At 37.1% G+C, this 25041-nt stretch overlaps 1 long non-coding RNA gene across 2 annotated transcripts in view; it reads left to right on the forward strand.

Annotated features, from left to right (window-relative positions):
- Positions 1–25041, forward strand: part of LOC123385457 — a 354122-nt gene that overhangs the window by 83819 nt on the left and 245262 nt on the right. For both annotated transcript variants that reach the window (XR_006597982.1, XR_006597983.1), the window contains exon 2: positions 13967–14081. This is a non-coding gene — a long non-coding RNA (uncharacterized LOC123385457). The remainder of the gene's footprint in view (positions 1–13966; positions 14082–25041) is intronic.

A 25041-nucleotide genomic window follows, 5' to 3' on the forward strand; every position in this document is an offset into this window, starting at 1 on the left:
AAACAACATGCTACTAAACAATGAATGAGTCAACCAGGAAATCAAGGAAGAAGTAGAAAAATACATGAAAACAAATGAACATGAAAACACAACCATCCAAAACCTTTGGGATGCAGCAAAAGCAGTCATAAGAGGGAAGTATATAGCAATACAGGTCCATCTCAAGAAGTAAGAAAAATCTCAAATACACAATCTAACTTTATACCTAAAGGAGCTAGAAAAAGAACTACAAATGATGCCTAAAGCCAACAGAAGGAAGGAAATAATAAACACTAGAGCAGAAATAAATGGTATATAAACTAAAAAAATAATAGAATAGATCAATGAAAGCAGAAGCTGGTTCTTTGAAAGAATTAATAAAATTGATAAACCCCTAGCCATACTTATCCAAAAGAAAAGAGTAAGGACCCAAATAAACAAAATCACAAATGAGAGAGGAAAAATAACAACCAATTCCACAGAATTACAATTATAAGGTAATATTATGAGACACTATATGCCACCAAATTGGACAATCTAGAAGAAACGGATAAGTTCCTAGAAACATATAAACTACCAAAACTGAAACAGGAAGAAATAGAAAACTTGAATAGCTCAATAACCAGCAGAGAAAAATGAATCTGCAATCAAAAGAACAAACAAAAGTCCAGGCCAAATAGGCTCCCAGGTGAATTCTACCAAACATTTAAAGAGTTAATACCTATTCTTCTCAAACTATCTCAATAAATAGAAAAAGAAGGAAAACTTCCAAATTCATCCTGTGAGGCAAGCATTATGCTGATACCAAAACCAAAGACTCTACTAAAAAACAAACTACAGGCAAATATCCCTGATGAACATTAATGCAAAATCCTCAATAAAATACTAGCAACCTGAATGCAACAGTACATTAAAAAAAAAAAAAAAAACATTCACCACAATCAAATGGGATTATTTCTGGACTGCAAATGTGGTTCAGTATTCATGAATAAATCAATGTTATACACCACATTAGTAAAAGAAAGGATAAGAACCATATACCCACAGCTAATATAAACCTGGGGGGAAAACTGAGAGCTTTTCCTCTGTGGTCAGGAACAAGACAGGAATGTCCATTCTTACCACTGTTATTTAACATAGTACTGGAAGTCCTAACCACAACAACCAGATAACAGAAATAAAAGGCATCTAAATGAGCAAGGAATAAATAAAACTTTCACTACTTACAGATGACATGATGCTCTATATAGAAAACCCAAAAGAATCCACTGAAAAATTTCTAGAACTGATAAACAAATGCAGTAAAGTCACAGGATATACAAAATCAACATACAAAAATCCGTTGCATTTCTATACACCAATAATAAAGCAGCAGAAAGAAATAAGGAATCAGCCCCACTTACAATTGCACCAAAACCAATAAGATACCTAGGAATAAACCTGACCAAAGAGGTGAAAGACCTGTACTCTGAAAACTATAAAAAACTAATGAAATAAGTTGGAGGATATAAGGAAATGGAAAAACATTCCATGCTTATGGATTAGAAGAACAAATATTTTTGACTCCTCTTATTTGCTGATAGCCAGGAGCCAATCATAAAGCAAGTTTTTTTCTTCTCTGACTTTGGTTTCTCTGCAAATTATTCTAGTGAATTTTTTATCTTCTTCTCCACTTAACATCATTTTGGTGTCTGTCTTCCTGGAAGTGACTCTCTAATGCCTTCATCTAACCCCTTTCTCTGTTTTTTCTTTCTTTCACTTCTATGAGATCCCCCACATACTCTTGTACTCTCCTCTGCCACCCACCTGCAGAGGACCAGCAGTGAGCCCCTGAGACCCTATAGATTATCAAAGCCTCAGGATGGAAGGACCCTTGGGTCTCTATGTGATTGCACTGAGTGAGTTGTTTCCATTTTATCCCACCACTCACCCACAGTGGACTGTGATGTGAGAAATAAATGTTTATTTTGGAAACTACTGAGTTTTGTTACTGTTGTTATTGTTTTAACAGTTAGACTGTCTAACTAATACTGATCTAGTAAGTCCAGGAAATTTCTACTTTTTTCCCTTGCTTCACAATAAATGCCCATTGCTGAGTCTGTTTTTGCTCTGAGTGACTGCTTTAGCTCTCTGTTCATTTTAGAGTTGAGGCAGTGGCCCACTGAGCTCAGTGATACCAACATGTGCCAGCCTTGCTCATTTCCCCCATCCTTTCTTCATTACCACCCCAGCTCTGCCTCCTATATCCACCTTCCCAGGTCTCCATTCCATTGCAGCCATCCTTCATAAAGCCAAACAAATTTGATACCATAAGAAATACTAATGCTAGCGCCATCTCCCTCGCCCATCCCCCAGCCAAAATCCCAAAGGAAACCTGTTCCTTCCAGGGAACTTGCTTGCACCGCGCAAACACCCAAAGCTGTGCTTCTGCGGATCCATCCCTCCAGCGGGTCTGACTCCCTCCCGGTGCCACAGGGCCCCTCCCGAAGCGGATCTCCGAAAGAAAAGGGAGCTGAACCTGCCCCTCCCGCCCATGTGCAACTTGCCGATCCACCCCAGCTAATACGCCAGATCCCCAGCACCACAAACCTGGCAAGGTGCAAGTAGCCCAGATGGGCCATGCCACCCCAGAGTGAATCCCGCCCCTTAAGAGAGGGGGAGAGAAGGTACACACCAGTCTGACTGCAGCCCCGCCCACCAACGCAAGTTATTCAAGACAGCACAGGGGAAGTGCCCTGCAGTCCCACACCACTCCAGGGACTATCCAAAATGAGGAAATGGAAGAACTCCTCTCAGAAAAACATCCAGGAAATAACAACAGCTAATGAACTGATCAAAAATGATTTAAACAATATAACAGAAACTGAATTTAGAATAATAGTCATAAAATTAATCGCTGGCCTTGAAAACAGTATAAAGGACAGCAAAGAATCTCTTGCTACAGAGATCAAGGGACTAAGGAACAGCCAGGAGGAACTAAAAAATGCTATCAATGAACCGCAAAATAAAATGGAGACAACTACGGCTCGGATTGAAGAGGCAGAGGAGAGAATAGGTGAACTAGAAGATAATATTATGGAAAAAGAAGAAGTTGAGAAAAAGAGAGATAAAAAAATCCAGGAGTATGAGGGGAAAATTAGAGAACTAAGTGATGCACTAAAGAGAAGTAATATAGGTATAATTGGTATTCCAGAGGAGGAAGAGAGAGGGAAAGGTGCTGAAAGTGTACTTGAAGAAATAATAGCTGAGAACTTCCTGGATCTGGGGAAGGAAAAAGGCATTGAAATCCAAGAGGCACAGAGAACTCCCTTCAGACATAACTTGAATCGATCTTCTGCACGACATATCATAGTCAACTGGCAAAATACAAGGATAAAGAGAAAATTCTGAAAGCAGCTAGAGATAAACGTGCTGTAACATATAAAGGGAGACCTATAAGAATCGTGACTGATCTCTCTACTGAAACTTGGCAGGCCAGAAAGGAATGGCAGGATATCTTCCATGTGATGAACAGAAAAAATATGCAGCTGAGAATCCTTTATCCAGCAAGTCTGTCATTTAGGATAGAAGGAGAGATAAAGGTCTTCCCAAACAAACAAAAACTGAAGGAATTTGTCACCACTAAACCAGCCCTACAAGAGATCCTAAGGGGGATCCTGTGAGACAAAGTCCCAGAGGCATCACTACAAGCATGAAACCTACGGACATCACAATGACTCTAAACCCATATCTTTCTAGAATAACACTGAATGTAAGTGGACTAAATGCGCCAATCAAAAGACATAGGGTATCAGAATGGATAAAAACACAAGACCCGTCTATTTGCTATCTACAAGAGACTCATTTTAGACCTGAGGACACCTTCAGATTGAGAGTGAGGGGATGGAGAACTATTTATCATGCCACTGGAAGTCAAAAGAAAGCTGGAGTAGCCATACTTATATCAGACAAACTAGACTTTAAATTAAAGGCTGTAACAAGAGATGAAGAAGGACATTATATAATAATCACAGAGTCTCTCCATCAGGAAGAGCTAACAATTATAAATGTCTATGCACCGAATACAGGAGCCCCCAAATATATAAAACAATTACTCACAAACATAAGCAACCTTACTGATAAGAATGTGGTAATTGCAGGGGACTTTAACACTCCACTTACAGAAATGGATAGGTCATCTAGACACACGATCAATAAAGAAACAAGGGCCCTGAATGACACATTGGATCAGATGGACTTGACAGATATATTTAGAACTCTGCATCCCAAAGCAACAGAATATACTTTCTTCTCGAGTGCACACGGAACATTCTCCAAGATAGATCATATACTGGGTCACAAAACAGCCCTTCATAAGTATACAAGAATTGAAATTATACCATGCATACTGTCAGACCACAATGCTATGAAGCTTGAAATCAACCTCAGGAAAAAGTCTGGAAAACCTCGAAAAGCATGGAGGTTAAAGAACACCCTACTAAAGAATGAATGGGTCAACCAGGCAACTAGAGAAGAAATTAAAAAGTACATGGAAACAAATGAAAATGAAAATACAACAATCCAAATGCTTTGGGATGCAGCGAAGGTAGTCCTGAGAGGAAAATACATTGCAAGCCAGGCCTATCTCAAGAAACAAGAAAAATCCCAAATACAAAATCTAACAGCACGCCTAAAGAAAATAGAAGCAGAACAGCAAAGGCAGCCTAAATCCAGCAGAAGAATAGAAATAATAAAGATCAGAGCAGAAATAAACAATATAGAATCTAAAAAAACTGTATAGCAGATCAATGAAACCAAGAGTTGGTTTTTTGAAAAAATAAATAAAACTGATAAACCTCTAGCCAGGTTGCTCAAAAAGAAAAGGGAGATGACCCAAATAGATAAAATCATGAATGAAAATGAAATTATTACAACCAATCCCTCAGAGATACAAACAATTATCAGGGAATACTATGAAAGATTATATGCCAACAAACTGGACAACCTGGAAGAAATGGACAAACTCCTAAACACCCACACCCTTGCAAAACTCAATCAGGAGGAAATAGAAAGCTTCAACAGACCCATAACCAGTGAAGAAATTTAATCAGTCATCAAAAATCTCCCAACAAATAAGAGTCCAGGACCAGATGGCTTCCCAGGAGAGTTCTACCAGACATTTAAAGCAGAGATAATACCTATCCTTCTCAAGATATTCCAAAAAATAGAAAGGGAAAGAAAACTTCCAGACTCATTCTATGAAGCCAGTATTACTTTGATTCCTAAACCAGACAGAGACCCAGTAAAAAAAGAGAACTACAGGCTAATATCCCTGATGAATATGAATGCAAAAATTCTCAATAAGATACTAGAAAATCGAATTCAACAGCATATAAAAAGAATTATTCACCATGATCAAGTGGGATTCATTCCTGGGATGCAGGGCTGGTTCAACATTCGCAAATCAATCAATGTGATACATCACATTAATAAAAGAAAAGATAAGAGCCATATGATCCTGTCAATCCATGCAGAAAAGGCCTTTGACAAAATTCAGCAACCTTTCTTAATAAAAACCCTTGAGAAAGTCGGGATAGAAGGAACATACTTAAAGATCATAAAAGCCATTTATGAAAAGCCCACAGCTAACATCATCCTCAATGGGGAAAAACTGAGAGCTTTTCCCCTGAGATCAGGAACACGACAGGGATGCCCACTCTCACCGCTGTTGTTTAACATAGTGTTGGAAGTTCTAGCATCAGCAATCGGACAACAAAAGGAAATCAAAGGCATCAAAAGTGGCAAAGATGAAGTTAAGCTTTCACTTTTTGCAGATGACATGATATTATACATGGAATATCTGATAGACTCCACCAGAAGTCTGCTAGAACTGATACATGAATTCAGCAAAGCTGCAAAGGATACAAAATCAATGTACAGAAATCAGTTGCATTCTTATACACTAACAATGAAGCAACAGAAAGACAAATAAAGAAACTGATCCCATTCACAATTGCACCAAGAAGCATAAAATACCTAAGAATAAATCTAATCAAAGATGTAAAAGATCTGTATGCTGAAAACTATAGAAAGCTTACGAAGGGAATTGAAGAAGATATAAAGAAATGGAAAAACATTCCGTGCTCATGGATTGGAAGACTAAATATTGTCAAAATGTCAATACTACCCAAAGCTATCTACACATTCAATGCAATCCCAATCAAAATTGCACCAGCATTCTTTTCAAAACTAGAACAAGCAATCCTAAAATTCATATGGAAACACAAAAGGCCCCGAATAGCCAAAGTAATTTTGAAGAAGACCAAAGCAGGAGGCATCACAATCCCAGACTTTAGCCTCTACTACAAAGCTGTCATCATCAAGACAGCATGGTATTGGCACAAAAACAGACACATAGACCAATGGAATAGAATAGAAACCCCAGAACTAGACCCACAAACGTATGGCCAACTCATCTTTGACAAAGCAGGAAAGAATATCCAACGGAAGAAAGACTGTCTCTTTAACAAATGGTGCTGGGAGCACTGGACAGCAACATGCAGAAGGTTGAAACTAGACCACTTTCTCACACCATTCACAAAAACAAACTCAAAATGGATAAAGGACCTGAATGTGAGACAGGAAACCATCAAAACCCTAGAGGAGAAAGCAGGAAAAGACCTCTCTGACCTCAGCCACAGCAATTTCTTACTTGACACATCCCCAAAGGCAAGGGAATTAAAAGCAAAAATGAACTATTGGGACCTCATGAAGATAAAAAGCTTCTGCACAGCAAAGGAAACAACCAACAAAACTAAAAGGCAACCAACAGAATGGGAAAAGATATTTGCAAATGACATATCGGACAAAGGGCTAGTATCCAAAATCTGTAAAGAGCTCACCAAACTCCACACCTGAAAAACAAATAATCCAGTGAAGAAATGGGCAGAAAACATGAATAGACACTTCTCTAAAGAAGACATCCGGATGGCCAACAGGCACATGAAAAGATGCTCAACGTCACTCCTCATCAGGGAAATACAAATCAAAACCACACTCAGATATCACCTCATGCCAGTCAGAGTGGCCAAAATGAACAAATCAGGAGACTATAGATGCTGGCGAGGATGTGGAGAAATGGGAACCCTCTTGCACTGTTGGTGGGAATGCAAACTGGTGCAGCCACTCTGGAAAACAGTGTGGAGGTTCCTCAGAAAATTAAAAATAGACCTACCCTATGACCCAGCAATAGCACTGCTAGGAATTTACCCAAGTGATACAGGAGTAGTGATGCCTAGGGGCACTTGTACTCTAATGTTTATAGCAGCACTCTCAACAATAGCCAAATTGTGGAAAGAGCCTAAATGTCCATCAACTGATGAATGGATAAAGAAATTGTGGTTTATATATACAATGGAGTACTACGTGGCAATGAGAAAGAATGAAATATGGCCCTTTGTAGCAACGTGGATGGAACTGGAGAGTGTTATGCTAAGTGAAATAAGCCATACAGAGAAAGACAGATACCATATGGTTTCACTCTTATGTGGATCCTGAGAAACTTAACAGAAACCCATGGGGTAGGGGAAGGAAAAAAAAAGAGGTTAGAGAGCCAAAGCATAAGAGACTCTTAAAAACTGAGAACAAACTGAGGGTTGATGGTAGGTGGGAGGGAGGGTAGAGTGGGTGATGGGTATTGAGGAGGGCACATTTTGGGATGAGCACTGGGTGTTGTATGGAAACCAATTTGACAATAAACTTTATATATTGAAAAAAATAATAATAAAAATAAAAAAATAAAATAAAAAAAGAAATACTAATGCTATTACTTCTATGTGGAGAGGCAGGCATTTTTTCTTAATCTTTTGTCTACATTTAAGAAAATTTGCCTCTTTCCTGATCTTTTACTGTCAATACTTAAAAACCACATTCTTTGTCCTCCTTAACATCATAATGGTACCTTCAGCTCATTAAGTAACTTCCATGTGATAGGTGCTATTCTTGATAATACATTATCCCTGTTAATTCTCTCAATCATCCTGAAATGTCAATATTATTGTCCTCCTTTTACAAAGAGGTTAAGTAACTGCATAAAGTCATACAGCAAGAGAGAGGACCAAAATTATAACCTGGTTGGATTCAGGTCTTTCATTCCACTGTTCAACACTGTATTGTCCATTTTACCACTTGCTTCTGCAGATATAGGATGCTTTTTATTTGTGCAGGCTTCAACAAGGACTAGGGGGAAAAAACTTAACATAAATGTAAAAAAATTGGTAGCAGGAACTGTCTATACAGTTGTTCTTCAATATATTTAAAGGGAAAAATATGTTGTATATTTGGGCTAATCATTTCCAAGATAGAGTATATCTTACCCAATAAATACCTGTATAACTTGCAACCATATTCCTCTTCAATTCTTTCTTATAAAAGTAGTGTGAAAGATCTGTCTAAAATTTTATTTTTAAGAAAAATCATTCTAGATTTATAAGCTGTTTGGTGAAATTTCAGTAGAGCTGTTTGTTGGCCTCATGAGTTGAAAAAGGGCACCATCTTATATCACTTTATGCATTACTGAAAGTTCTTCACAGTTTGGGGAGCAGCAGTGACCAGAATGTGAGCACACTTCAGCAAGGAAACTTCATTACTTCTAAAAATAACTGAACTCATTCTCTACCTTCTGGTAGTTTATGGCTGTCAATAACTCAAAGGCACAAATACTCCAGAAACACAGAGTTCCCTGGCAAAAATAATAATCATTCTTACCTACCTAACATAATCTTTAGTCACAAAGAATTATATGTATATTCTCTTTCTTATTTATCACATTGTTAGGATTTTTAGAAATGCATACTTGAAAATTCACTTGTCTCTGGAACAAGAATAGCAGATTTATGGCACAAGTAGGGCCACTTACCACTCCAGACCCATGGCAGACAAAAATAAAAGCTCATGCAACTTCTTCCTACTCACTACAACTCTCTCCAGGCAGTTATCATGGTCAGTTGGTTAGAGTTGGTGCAATAGTTCATTCATTTGACAAATATTTATTAAGCATGTACTATGTGCTATGTCGTGCTTTATGAGAAAAAAATCAATTTGTTCTTTTGGCCATTGTTTAAATTTATTCTGTGGTTGCCAGGCACCCTGAATCTTTTCTAGTTGATAAATAATTCCATTTCATTTGCAGCCCACAGCTCAAACAATTTCAGGTTTCCATGACGTCTACTATAGTGGAAGATCCTACCTTATGCTGGGGCCTAGGATATGAAGTAAAAGCCAAAGGAATAAAGAATATGGGGCGCCTGGGTGGCTCAGTCGGTTAAGCATCCGACTTTGGCTGAGGGCATGATCTCGCAGTCTGAGTTTGAGCCCGCGTCGGGCTCTGTGCTGACAGCTCAGAGCCTGGAGCCTGTTTCAGATTCTGTGTCTCCCTCTCTCTGACTCTCCCCCCGTTCATGTTCTGTCTCTGTCTCAAAAATAAATAAACGTTAAAAAAAAAAAAGAATAGACTTAGCAGCACCCAGAACACATTTTTTTCTTGACCTATATGACTTTTATGCCTTCAACTAAATACATGGGAATGGTTGACATGAATCAAAGGTATGCATTTCATGAGTAATTTAGCAGTAATGACTCCTATCCTTGAAGATTGGGTGACATCTTTAATCATTAGAAACCTAATTGGTTTGCCCACTATGTTCAGTCTTCCTCTTTTAGGCATCCTTGGTTTTCAGCCTCATGCCAGACTGGATATTGGCTTTAGACTTACTAGTGACAGCTCAAATAAAGTGTCAGTATACACATTTCTTTAAAAAACACAGTTGACGCAAAGAGTGGCCTTTTGCCAGAGGGTGTCAGGCAATCAATCCAATTGTTCCACATGGTTGTGCAGGGCTGTGGTTGTGGTGCTAGATGTTTAATATCTGGCCAAAAGCTCTTTGAGGCATGTTGAGAAGAGTCCGGCAAAATTGTTACAGATCCCTGATGAAACTGTCTCCCATTCTACCTCTAATGAAATGGTAGTGCTGGGGGAAATTTCACAGAGCAATTTGATCATCAAGCATAACTTGCAGCTGATATTTTGGAGTGGGGGACCTCCAGATGAGTTTTGTACTAAGATGGCAGCCCAGTCTCCACAGAAAAGAGGAACTAGGTAAATTTGATGCTTTGTAAAAAGCTAGAGTTCCTTGAGTAGTTTCTTTACTCTGTGTTTTCTCTGAATCAAGTGTAAGACATCAGCAAATCTTGATTTTTCCTCATCTATTGTGCAATTTAATCAAGCTGTAAGAACACAACAGGGAAGTTTTTTAAAAAAACTTTTTAAAGTGAAGCTTCCAAGCAGAGACAGTTCAAATAAACTTAGATTTCCAATAGGAAGTTGTTTAGGACATCAACTTTGATGCTACACTTCATGTTTTGAGGATGAATATTTAAAGATGGTGGATGAACCAAGGATGGCATTAACAACAGTGTAAGTTTTCATTATAACATGGTTCTTACCTTATAAATAGCTTGGGTACTGTCTATTTACCTGCAATGGATGGGGCACAAAAGTATTATTAATTTTTCTGTCTTTTGATATCATTCCAATCAATGTATAAATATACTCATTTTCCATTAGAAAACCAAATAGACCTAGTTTTTCTTTACCTCATCCCTATCAACTTATTTCTCCATTTCTGCATTAGTAGCCAAATTTCTCTGATGAGTTGACTATTTGTACTATATCTACATCCTCCCTACCATTTATTTAGGATTTTTATGATTTGAAAAAATTATTCATGTGCATAATTTTACAATAACTTAAAATAGGACTTATGCTAATGCAAATCATCTTTATTTTGTCTTCCCGCTCTTCTCCTCCTCCACTCTTTTTAACTTATCCTACTTTGAATTATTTTGATGCTTATATTTATATCTGTAAATACTGACTTCCTGGAAGTATAGTTGATGATTTAGCTCATTTATATTATCACCCATCTTGTCTTCTCCCAATATAGTTGTTATTACTACTTTTAGTTACTTTATTACTTCCTTTTGTAACTTTGCATAATAAACATACACATTGTATCTTGTTTCAGCAATTTTAAATAATTACAGACTGTCTTTTGACTTTACTTCCTAATAAGGGGTGTGTGGGAGTTAACTTTCTGTATCTTTGCATGTCTGGATATATCATTATTGTGTCTTCATATTTGATTATGCCTTTATTTTATTTCCACATTTGATTGATTTATAATTCTGCTGGAAATCAACTTTCAGGTTTCAAATCCTTTCTCTCAGACCCTTGAAGATATTGGTCTGTTGTCCTCTCTTTTTAAATGTTTATTTATTTTGAGAGACAGGGAGAGAGAGAGAGTGTGTGTATGTGAGAGGGGGAGAGGCAAAGAGAGAGGGGGAGAGAAAGAATCCTAAGCAGGCTCCATACTCTTAGTGCAGAGCTCAACATGGGGCTCAATGCCAGGCTCAAACCCATGAACTTTGAGATCATGACCTAAGCTGAAATCGAGTGGGACACTCAACCAACTGAGCCACCCATGCGCTCCTACTCTCTACTTTTTGTTAGAATTATATATTTAGAACTTCTAAATTATTAAATAACTTCACAAATTATAATTTTAATAGTTGCATAATATTCCATTATATCGATATATGATTTGACTCATCCCATGTTATGGGAAATTAGGAAATATCTAGTTTTTTTACTATTAAGATAGTCTTCCAACAAAATTAAATATATATTGGTATTTGACTACATCCTGATTATATTTTTTAGGATAATTTTTAAGAACTTAATTTAGTTGGCCACGGGCTATGAACCTACATCAGGACTTTAATGTGTACTGACAAGTTTTTCCAGAAACATTTCACAAAATTATGAGGATTCCTGACTTATTACACTCTTCCCAACTCTAATATTAATTTTTAAAACATTAATAATTTTTGAAACATAAACAGTTTTACGTTCCACTTATAAGTATCCTCAATATTATAATGTCTCATAAGTAATTTAAAGTTGGATATTATATTTTTATTTTTAGTGAAGGAGCTAAATCTATTTTTTTAAAATTGTAACACAAAAAAATAATAAAAATTGTCATACATTTAGTATTTCCTCATTGTTTTCTTCTGTTTTTTTTGTTATGTTTTCTTTCTTGGAGATTTGAAAGGTCATCTACTTTTAACTCTATGACCAATTACCTTGAAAGTGTTTAAAATATATTTATCTACATCTTTAGTACTGTAAAAATGAAGGATAAATATTTGAACTCCTCTGTCACCCTTGGAGGATGAGGAAATTATTGTGTTTTTTTTTTCTTATCCCAACTAGTCCTTATCCTCCACATTCCAGCTTCTGTTAACGTCGTAGAATTTTTTCTTTTCATGTTTATTTATTTTTGAGACAGAGACAGAGTGTGAGTTGGGAGGGCCAGAGAGAGAGGGAGACATGATCCAAAGCAGGCTCCAGGCCCAGAGCTGGATGCAGGGCTTGAACCCACAAAACATGAGATTATGACCTGAGCTGAAGTCGGTCACCTAACCAACTGAGCCACCCAGACACCCCTAGAATTTTTCTTTAAAATGATAATTCAGGGGCGCCTGGGTGGCGCAGTCGGTTGAGCGTCCAACTTCAGCCAGGTCACGATCTCGCGGTCCGTGAGTTCGAGCCCCGCGTCGGGCTCTGGGCTGATGGCTCAGAGCCTGGAGCCTGTTTCTGATTCTGTGTCTCCCTCTCTCTCTGCCCCTCCCCCGTTCATGCTCTGTCTCTCTCTGTCCCAAAAATAAATAAACGTTGGAAAAAAAAATTTAAAAAAATGATAATTCAAAAATTACTGTTTTTATATTATTTATATGCTGTTTCAGGAATTATTTTAAGCTTTGAATTTAGTTTTTGTTGCAACTAACAAAACTAGTTAATTTTGTTAAACTAACCAATGTTATAATACAATTATTATTTTATTATAGATTTAACTTTATGGTTTCAGTGTTCATTAGAAGGCTTATTAAAAGCATAATTTCATATTGAATTATCATTAAATTAAATGATATTGAATTATATTGTAATTTTCATTCAAGTCGTAGCTGGAGAATAACTTCAATTTTTAAGAACTAAAAACCTATGAGTGGATTATACTCTTATATGTGATCATGCACATATAAGAATGACTTTTTTTTTATTTCTTTACACATATGAATAACAAATTAATTGTGATTCAGGGCCCCTGGGTGGCTCAGTTGGATAAACTTCCGACTTCAGCCCAGGTCATGATCTCACGGTTTGTGGGTTGGAGCCTGGCGTGGGGCTCTGTGCTGACAGCTCAGAGCCTGGAGCTTGCTTTTTATTCTGTCTCCCTCTCTCTCTGCCCCTCCCCTGCTCCCTTTGTATTCTCTGTCTCCCTCTCTCTCTGCCCCTCCCACGGTTTCTCTCTCTCTAAAATAAATAAACATTAAAAAGAAAAAGCACAAAGTAGTTGTGATTCAAATTCTTTAGTCAAGAAAACTTTTCTTCCTGAAGCCTCTGTTGATGTTACTTCACAGTTTTCTGATATTTCACAAAAAAGAGAACACTTTCATAGGATTTTTTCATAGGATTTTTTTACCAAGTCTTTATAATTCAACAGTACAGGAGATATCTTGTGTAGGTGTTTTATCATTACTTTGCCTGGTACTTTAAATACAAGTCTTTGCATATTATTTTTGTAGTGATTTCTTCTTTAGATATACCCATAATTCTCATGAGCGATTTATCTTCTCTTTTACTTCTTTATTCCCATTATTTGAATATCTTTGTCCTTTTCCTAATATTCTTGGAAAGCTTCTTAGGTTTGTCCTTCATGAGCAAAGATTGTGTTTTTAATCACAGTGCTAACCCTCTCTTTTTACTTTCAATGAAGATTTCAATTCTGCTATTGTCATTTGCTTCCTTGCAATCTTTATCTCACATGACGAGTTTCCATCTCATGATACTTTTTAATCTCATTATTTCATTTTTCTGTTTTCATAGAGGCATGTCTGCTCATTCATGGTTTCTGATCTCTGATGGATATGGAAGGGGCCCCGGCACCAATGTAATTTCCAGGGACACCTTATTCTCAGGGGGCTAGCAGGGGCTTTCACAGGTGAGTCTTGGTTGCATGTTGTAACACCAAAGGTTTGAATATTTGATAACTTTGAATAGATATTATCTATCTCTCAACCTTGACACTATTGACATTTGGGCCTCATAATTCTTTGTTGGAGGGGTTATACTGTGCAATGCGTGATGTTTAGCAGCACCTCTGGCCCAACCCCCAAGATGCCAGTAGCAGGCAGGCTGCATGCCCCACCCCACTTTTTAACCCCCATATCTCCAGACATTGCCACCCGTTTCTTGGGAGCAAAACTGTACCTGGTTGAGAACTACTGCTCTAAAGGAACTTTGCAAAATTAATTCAATTTAAGAAAGAAAAAAGATTGTTAAATAGGATGGAGATCAAAGGAAGTAAAAAAATCATGAAAAGACATCCTTAAAAAGATTTTAAAGCAGAACTTCTGTTCACAGAAATAGTTTGGTGTTTCTAAGAATGGCAGTAAGCCATGAATGCTCAAAGTGGTAGATAATTTTGTGAATAATGCAATTAGTCAGATAATTACATGACAGCTAAGATAGCAAAAGCTGAGAAGTAACAGCCAGGTCGCTGTTCCTATCTTCGGTGTGGAACTGACATGGACCTAAAAACCAAAAGGACAACAGTATGTCCTCTTCGGTGTGGAACTGACATGGACCTAAAAACCAAAAGGACAACAGTATGTCCTTTAGCTATATCAATAGCTAACAGTCCTATAGCTATATCAATATTCTGTCCCACGACATGAGTTCTAAGACCAAGACAGTACAGTACATTTCATTGTTTCCAGATAGTCTGAAATTTAGGGACTGAAAGAAAGAGGTGGGTGGAGGTGATTTTTAATGAGCAATGCAACATAATATGAGTCATTTATATCATTTGATGCAAGTTGGTGTTTTTTCTAATCAGAAGTTTTATGTCTTCATAGCAATGTAATCTGAAGCTCACCCTATTTGAAATAGCTTTCACCATCTAGAAAAATGTTTATTATTTAAATTCAACCAAACAATGTGACAAAACTCCTATAATTACATAATTTTTGGCAAGTATTTTGCATTTTCTTCTTTTAAACTTAAAGGCAGTAATTGGCACAGAATTAATTATACTGTCATTTAAATAAATGTATATCTATATTGGAATAAGTTCAATATGCCACTATGAAATGCATTTTGCCATTGTCTTCTTTACTGTCCTTGTTCAGAAAGAAAATGACTAATGTCTTCTGGTAATAGCAATTGCAGGAAAAGATGGTTCATGTAGCAACAGAATCCTTCATGCACAGCACTCAACTTTGTCTGGACAACCTTTTTTCCTTCCAAAGTCTGTTTTGCTTGAGTAGTTAATTGTGTGTAAAACGTTGTCCAAATTTTAGATTTGGGACAAATTAATCAAAATACCGCATACTGGTTGTTATGCACATAATGAGTGCCTACGTATTTGTCATCAGCCAGAATGTACCTGGGAATGCAAAGAAACTATGAATCTTAAAACACTAAAAGGGAATTCAGACAAAATGTTATTTCCTATTTGAAACTGTGTTTTGAATAATGTAAATTGTCAATATTCTTACCATGAACAAAAGCCTTTGCATTTTTGGCAGGCTGTAAGAGTATAAGACAATGAACCTGAGGAAAAATTCTATGGCCTCCTTTATTCCCTCTTTCTCCCATCAAGAAGCAAAGCCAGGTGGTGCAGGAGTCTGGGGCATCAACTGTGGAGGTGCTACTGGCTTCTGCTTGCCTGAGAAGTATTTTGGTCTTTGACCAAAGGGTATATTAAATAGGCCTATTCTCCCCACCCCCATTTCCACCCCATATAGTATAGTTTCTCTTATAGCACCCCTTCCCCATTCCTCTGGGAGAAGTTTGCCAGAAAAAATACACTCTAAGTTTTGGAGTCAGTTTCTAGCCAAGTCCTTATTGAAGAGCCACATAGTCCACTGTGCACCTGCAGAGAGGTGAGGGTTAGAGACCTCTCTATTAATAGCAAATGCAGTCTGTGATGTGTCTTTGGCTTTTCGAAGGCACTGTGATGACTGGACAGAGCCTGCATGATTGAAAAGGCATCTTTTTACCTTAAAATTGAGAGCTTCTTTTCTCAGAATTACTAGATTCTCATTGTAATGAAAGACTTTTCTTCCATTTTGGTTTTGACAATCGCCAAACATAAGAGTTATTCATGAATGAAATACAGTAATTCATGAAACCTCAAGAAGATTCTAGGAGAGAACAGTCCCTGGGAGGGGTGAACTTACATTATTCCTGAGAGATTCCCACAGGCAGAAGTAAAACCCCAGATTAAAGGGTTTGGCTGAATCATGATGTTTAAGACTTTTCTGATAGTATTACTTATGAAAACACTATACTTATGAAAACTATACTTATGAAAACACTTTTTATTGACTTTAGTCTTTAAATTAAAAAAAATTTAGTGTTTTTATTTATTTATCATGAGAGAGAGACACAGAGAACATGAGTGGAGGAGGGACAGAGAGAGAGAGACACACAGAATCTGAAGCAGGCTTCAGGCTCTGAGCTGTCAGTACAGAGTCCAATGCGGGGCTCGAACTTACCAACTGTGAGGTCATGACCTGAGCCAAAGTCAGACACTTAACCTACTGAGCTACCCAGGAGCCCTGAGTCTTTAAATTTTTTTTTTTAAATCAAAGAATATACTTTTTACTTTGTCAATCCTTATTATACCTTTTCTCTCTTTTTCATTCATTTCTACTTATCTTTATTAGTTCTTTCTATTTATTTAGGTTTAAATGTCTTTTTATCTCTATGAATAAGCTACACTAAATTTTAGGGGAGACCTAGGGAAAGTGTGTAAACTATATGAATGTCTTATGAAAGGGGTTCTACTAAGTAGAAATGTTCCTATGTTTGGCTCTTCTCTTATACATTTGAGACTCAACATAAAAAGGGATGTTCCAAGAATTAATTATGACTTATGTACTTAATAAGGAAGTTAGAATTAAGGATTATTAAACTATTATACATTAACATTTTCAGAAAGAAATATAATTAAATAAGCAGCATTAAAAAACTTTTTTTTCCAAAAGAAGAAAAATATGACCTAAGAATCTGTCAGAAGCTGAGAAATGCCTTCAGATGCTTTCAGTTAAGTACAGTTTCATACACATGCACATACTTCTGACTCCTCCATCCAGTTTCTCGTGTGTTAATTTCTAGGTGTGTTCAAAGAAATATATCCAAGTAGATGCATATCTAAACATCTATCTATTATACTTGCTTGTTCTCTTTGGTTTACAACTCAACATTACCCCGGTCTTTAGCTTTCTGACTCTCCCTAGAGTTGTTCTTTGTGCCTCATTTTAAAAGATTAGTAACTTGTCCATCACCTTTTTAAAGTGCCACCTTATAGATTCTGAAGGTCGTTAGTGATCATGTGGAAGTCTAGTTTTAGTCAAATGTCCAGTATCTATTCTCATTCCTTCCTTTGGTTGTCTCAGTGCAAAGGGATGGGGAGACCAGAGTAGAAGCAGAATACACCTGCCATTATTGTAATTCCCATCCCTCTTTCACTGGTGATTAAGTTTTCTTGCTTTTCAACCAAAGTCCTTTCCAGAAAACAATGCCAATGTGTAAAAATGAAAAAAAAATCAAACATTGTACGTCCACAAACATGAAGATATTTTCTCAGACCATTACCACAATAGGGAAAAATGAATACAAGATATGTATTCAATACTTGATATGCAGGCCCAGTTTAACACCTTTAACAACATAATTCAAGTTCTTAATTTACTACTTTATCAATTACTGACTGTTTGAACTCTTCACCTTATGCTCCAAAGACCTCCTGTTAAGGGAGAGCTAGCTATTCTATGAACTACTTTGCCCCTAACTACTGTTTATTTACATGCCATTTCTCTCAGTATGTTGTTATTAACATTAAAAGGGGACCCAATTCTGAGGTAACCTAGAGTGTGAATGGTCAGTTTAATCTCAGTGGTACCTTCTGCTGCATTTCGTTAAATTCTAAATGTGTTTTATTTTCATCTCACACCATTCTATGGACACTAATAAGGACATATATACTAGTTGAACTTTATGCTTTTCCCTAAAATTATTATAACCTCATTTCATTTCTATTAACTAGCCAATATATTTTCTCTTACAATAAATATAATACCATACCATACCATACCATACCATACCATACCATACCATACCATACCATACAAATGTCTTTTAATCAATATTGCCCACTTAACAAATTGGGGAAGGTAAAGTTCTGGAAGAAGAAGGTTAAGGAAAAATAGTAATAAGAGTAGAGGTATAAGGGTTAATCTTGAAAAGGAAGATGTTTGTCTTTCTCTGAGGCTGGAAGAAAGCTTTCTGTGTTATTTTTGATGCTCTTGTTTGAGATAGCCTCATTAGACTACAACTGAATTGTGACTGTAGGCTTCATTCATTTTAACTGCTACCCAACACAGAGTGGAATCTGACCTGGTTAATTTTAGTAAAAATCTTTCTTTTCATGTTGTATTTCACCCAAATGACCCCACAGAATGCCCTTTGGGATACGTTGTGACTGTTGTCATGCCTTGAGCACAGACTCGCTATGTGATTAATTTAGCAACAACCCCTGACATCTTTGAAGACATCTAAGCTTGTTAATATAAAAGCATCTGCATTTTAGGACTCTTTGGGGGGACTACACCATAAAACAAAGCACTCTACATGGATGTTCAATGACAGTGGTAAAATAATGAGTTTAAAAACAATAATTCATCAGGAAGGTAATGAAGTTATTAAGCAAGTCAGAAGCATATCCTTTTCAATTGGAACATGATTGCTGTATCATTTTTAATCAGTAAAGAAGTTTTGGACCACCTCCAAGTACAGTCATTGATTTCTTTCCTTGTGGAATTGTGTAAAGATTCTGTCCTTTTATTTTTTCCAGTTGGGGTAACAGCGACCATTCTTTTAATACTCTCTTTTTTTTTTCTTTCCTGAAATCTGACACAACCAACTTTTCTAGATTCCTTACTAAAAGGGATTCCATTTACTCAATTTGTCCAACGTGAAATTAGCATCAAGAGCTGTCTTAGCAATTACAAGGGTGTGATTTACTTATCAAAGGGTTTTTTCCATTTGGGTTCCTTGAACCAGAAAAAAGGGATAAAACGTTTGCTGATTGGATTGAGATGCACTGCCTTCTTCGGCATCTGACTGGAATCCTCAAGGGGAAAGGCTGGGAGTTGCAAAACCAGGAAGGTTATAGTGATGCATGAAGGGAGCATGAAAGGCTGTGACATGGCCGACATTCTGAAAAATTTTAGCAACTATTTCATAGACAAAGACAAACTCATCTTTATTCTCTCAAAATCTGCTCATGTTTCCATGACCTCATCTCCCTGTATGACTTCATTTTTCTCCCCATCACTCAGGCGCAATGATGATGCTTACTAAGAGCTGTGGATTCCTCCTCTCTAATTCCTTCACTTCTCCTTTATTTCCATTAGTACTGCTCTAGAATTTCAAGGTTGCATAACCTCATCCTTGAACTATAGCTTCTAACTCTATGTCTCTCCATATTAATCACTCCCAGCTGGTGTGTCTTTGGCCTGTCCTCATGCCAATATATCTTCCACACTGTCACCCTATAATTTTTCTTATTGCTTTTGTGCTCTTCTTGAAAACTCCCAGTGTCTCTCTGTTGCCAACAGAATAAAGTATAAATCCCTTAGCAAGTACTCAAAGCCCTTTGTGATCTGACTTCAGTTTAACGGTGTTTTTTTATCTTTCAAACAAACAGTCCACTTTCTGCACTAAACTATTGTCAATGCTTTAACATTTTTTTCTTCCACAAAGAAAAGTCTTGTCTTTCTGTTGAAATTATACACAGCTCATGAGTTTCAGCTCAAATGATATCTTCTCTATGAAACATTGTTTAATTCCCCTGGTTGAACTTGGTCTCCCTCTCCATGGTTCTCTGAGAGCTCTTCAAAGTGCCATTACAGCAGCATTTCTTGGACTTTACTGTGTTAGGTCCCCTGGGATCTTGTTAAAATGCAAATTCAGATTCAGTAGTTCTGGAATGAATCTGAGATTCTGAATTTCTAATAAGCTTCCAGTGGATGCTTTGCTGCTGGTCCTTGGACCTACTTTGAGGAACGGAATTTCAGTGTTTATAGAGGTGCAATACCTGTCACCATTTTGCCTGTATTGGAGTCTGCTGGAAACAAAGCTTCCTTCCCATTAAGACTGTGTTCTTTCAAAGCAAGCTGTTGGTTTTCCTGTATCTTACACTCTTCCCTGCTGGCATTTCTGGTTTAAGATACAGCCAATGAAGCAATTGAAACAAAATTCCAAATCAAAATCAATATTGTTGTTCATCTGAAAATTTATTTCCCATTATCTTCAATGGCAGGGAACATTCTAATAGTGCAGAATGCATACACCTTGCTGAGTTGGCACTCTTATTCATCATCTGATTTCTTGCCCTATCATTCATGAGATATGCAAAGCAGCTCTTACAGTAGCATGATTTGATCTTCTGAGGGATATCATTTGCTGGCCTGATGTCCTTTGTTAATGTTTCTGTTTGTCTCAACACTGAATGCCTCAGGTAGGAGTCCAATTGAAGGAATCTCTGCTATTTTTTCAATTGTTACCACCTCGCTCTGTACAGTATATTAGCTTTTAGCATCACCCTTCTCCCTATCATCTTTATTCTGTTACCTCTAATAACTTGAACCAACCTTTTCTTGGGAAACCCATCGAAGCCTGTAAAATAAGTTAGCATAATTTTTTTAAACATTTTTCAAGTTAATTTGGCTTTTTCTATAGGTTTGAGGGCAACTCCATCTGTTTGTCAATAAGGGAAAAGCCTTTGGAACATCTGTTTCCTTTGCTGTTCCTTTTGTAGACCTTAGCTTTTAACACTATATCCCAAATGGCTGAATCTACTGGAATTCCAATGGCTAGATCTGTGTGTGTGGTAGGTGGGCTCTATAATGGTTCCTAATGACCCCCACCTTTTGCTTATTCATGTCCTGTATAATCCTCCCCCCTTGAGTATAGCTGGACTTAGTGACTTGCTTCTAACAAATAAAATATGACAAAAGTGAATGGGTGCCACTTCTGAGATTAGAAGAAGATTGCCATTTCTATCTTGCTTGCATACTTTCTCTCTTTGACTTTTCTTACACACTTTGATGAAGTAACTTTCTGTGTTGGGGAAGGCTCATGATAAGGAACTGAGAGTGGTTTCTTGCTGCTATCCAGTCAAACTGAAGCCTTCCATCCAATAACCAGTGAAGTACTGAGTCCTGCCAACTGCAACATGAGTGAGTTTGGAAGTGGATCTGTACCTAGTCAAGTTATAAGATGAGGCAGCCCTGTTTGTCACCTTGACTGCAGCCTTGCCAGACACCCTGCGTCTGACTAAGATGTATCTGGATTTTTGACCCAAGAAACTGTGAGATAATAAATATTTGTTGTTTTAAGCCACTACGTTTTGAGGTGATTTGTTATGCAGCAATAATTAGTGAATACAGTGGTCTCATTCCTTACCCATTTGTAATAGATTGATCTCTTTATCAACATAGTGTTCACTATGCTATTTTTAATGATATTAAAATTTTTACCTAGGAACCCCATAATAATAATAAAATACATTTAAAAACTTGTCATGCTAAACATGATTGGTTGAAAGGTAAAAGGGACATACATACAGGCATACTTTGGATATATGGTAGTTTCAGTTCCAGACTACTGCAATAAAGTGAATATTGCAAAAAAAAAGCAAGCTAAATGAATTTTTTTGGTTTCCCAGTGCATATAAAAGTTATGTTAACAGTATAATGTAGTCCATTAAATGTGCAATACCATTCTGTCTAAAAAACAACCTATATGCCTTAATTAAAAATATTTTATTGATAAAAATGCTATCATTTGAGCTTTCAGTAAGTTGGAATCTTTTTACTGGTGTAAGGTCTTGCCTCAGTGTTGATGGATGCTGACTGATCAAGGTGGTGGTTGCTGAATGGCTGTGGAAATTTCTTAAAATAGGACAACAATAAAGTTTGCCACCTCAATTGACTTTTCCTTTCATGAACAATTTCTCTGATAGCATTTTGCCTACAGTAGAACTTCTTTCAAAATTAGAATCCATTGTCTCAAACCCTGCCACTGCTGTATCAGTTAGGTTTATGTAATATTCTAAGTCCTTTCCTGTCACCTCAACAATTTTTACATCATCTTCACCAGGAGTAGTTTCCTTTTCAAGAAACTACTTTCTTTGTTCATTCATGAGAAAGAAGCAACTCCTCATCTGTTAAAGTTTTATCAAGAGATTGCAGCAATTCAGTCACATCTTCAAGTTCCACTTCTAACTCTAATTCTCTTGCTGTTTCCACCACATCTTAGTTACTTCCTCCACCAAAGTCTTGAACCCCTCAAAGTCATCCATGACTGTTGGTATCAGTGTCTTCCAAACTATTATTAGTGTTGCTATTTTGACCTTTCCCCATGAATTGTGAATGTTCTCAATAGTATCTAGAATGGTAAATCCTTTTCTTATAGGTTTTTAATTTACTTTGCCAGATGCATTGGAGGAATCACTAGTTATGGAAGCTATAGCCTTATGAAATGTATTTTTTTAAATAAGAACACTTAAAAGTCAAAATGACTCTTTGGTTCATGGGCTTCAGAATGGATGTGCAGGCATGCAAATCATTAATGTCATTGCATATCTCCATCAGAGCTCTTGGGTGACCAGGTGCATTGTCACTGAGTAATAGTTTGAAAGGACTATTTCTTTCTGAGAAGTAGGTCTCCACATTGGGCTTAAAATATTCAGTAAACCATGCTGTATACAGATGTGCTACCATCCATGTTTGCTGTTCCATTTATAGAGCACCAGCAAAGTAGCAACATAATTGTAACAAGAGAGTCAGCTTGCACTCTGAAGCCAGGCATTGACTTTTCCTCTATAGCTATGACAGTCCTAGATGTCCATTTTCTTCCAATAGGAGACTGCTTCATCTACATTGAAAATACGTTGTTTAGTATAGCTAGCTTCATTATTTATCTTCGCTGGATCTTCTGGAGAACTTTCTGCAGCTTCTACATCAGTACTTGCTGCTTCACCTTGCATTTTTAAACCTTAAAACCTTAAACCTCATGAACCTTAACCTCTGCTAGCTTCAAACTTTTCTGCTGCAGCTTCCTCACCTCTATCAGCCTTCTTAGATTGAAGGGAGTTAGGGTCTTGTTCTGGATTGGGCTTTGGTTTAAGTGAATGCTGTAGCTAGTTAGGTCTTCTATCTAGACCACTAAAGCAATAAGACTGTTTTCCTTTCTTATCATTCATGGAGTTCACTGGAGTAGCACTTTAAACTTCCTTCAAGAACTTTCCCTTTGCATTCACAACTGGGCTGTTTGGTGCAAGAAACCTAGCTTTCTGCTGCTCCTGGCTATCTACATGCTTTCCTCACTAAGCTTAATAATTTTATTTAACATGAGAGACATGTGACTCTTCCTTTCACATGAGTATTTAGAGGCCATTGTAGGGCTAATAATTGGCTTAATTTCAGTCCTGTTGTGTCTCAGGGAATAGGGAAGTCCAAGGAGAGGGGGAGAGATGGGGAGAAGATAGATGGTGGAGCAGTCAGAACGCATACATTTATTGATTAAGTTTGTTGCCTAAGGGTGCAGTTCATGGCACTCCAAACCAATTACAATAGTAACATCCAAGACCACTGATTGCAGGTCACCATGTAATAATAATACAAATGTAATGATAATGAAAAAATTCAAAATATTGTGAGAATTAACAAAAAGTGACACAGAGGGGCGCCTGGGTGGCGCAGTCGGTTAAGCGTCCGACTTCAGCCAGGTCACGATCTCGCGGTCCGTGAGTTCGAGCCCGGCGTCAGGCTCTGGGCTGATGGCTCGGAGCTTGGAGCCTGTTTCCGATTCTGTGTCTCCCTCTCTCTCTGCCCCTCCCCCATTCATGCTCTGTCTCTCTCTGTCCCAAAAATAAATAAAAAAACAAAACAAAACAAAAAACGTTGAAAAGTGACACAGACACAAACTGAGCAAATGCTGTTGGAAAACTGGTGCTGGTAGCTTGATGCAAGATTGCTAAAATCTTCCAATTTGTAAAAAAAAAAAAAAAAAAAAAAAAAAAAAGGAATATTTGCAAAGTGCAAAAATGCAAAGCACAATAAAACGTTATGCCAATAAAATGATAGTTATGTGAATTAACTATCCAGAAAAATTCTGCTTTCTAGTCTCTGTTAAATCTGAAAATGCAGAAAATAAAATGGATGACTCTGTGGGGTTTTTGAATGGATATTTGTAGTGCACAAATAAAGAGACCCACAGATGTGAGAAGAGGGCTGGGTGCTTAAAGAAGACTAAAGGCTGAGACAAATGATACTTTTCATGAGACAGATTCATAGCAAGGTTGACATTTGAAATTGACATCTGAATCACTGAGTCTTATTTCCCTACCCAGAGTTATATTTTTTGTTAAATAAACTATTGCCTTTTGGAACACTATGATGCCTCTTCAGTATAAGTGAGACCAAATTTCCTTGAAATTTCTATTAAAATGCAAACTATTGCTAATATAGCCAAGACCTCTAAACAATATTATTCAGCTGAAGTCTTTTCATATCAGATTCCAATCTAGTCAGAATACATTTGACTGCTAGCTATGCCTTATTCAAGTAAATATTAAATAAAAATAGAAGTCACTACCAAATCCGAACTAAATATACAGTAGATATCAGGAATGCTATATGCTGTCATTTTTGGTATTCTGGAACAATTTAAAAAGGTGACATGGTAGCATTTAAACAAATAATCGTCTTTATGTGCAGTCCATGAGTCTTAAAACTGCTTAAGTGGTGTTAACCTTCTCTTGGATAGGGAGAAAAAGGCAATTAGAGGTATTCTTAGGGGCACTTAGGTCACTACAGAGTGATCCA

This window comes from Felis catus, chromosome B2 (genome assembly GCF_018350175.1).
Source record: "Felis catus isolate Fca126 chromosome B2, F.catus_Fca126_mat1.0, whole genome shotgun sequence".
NCBI classification, from domain to species: domain Eukaryota; kingdom Metazoa; phylum Chordata; class Mammalia; order Carnivora; family Felidae; genus Felis; species Felis catus.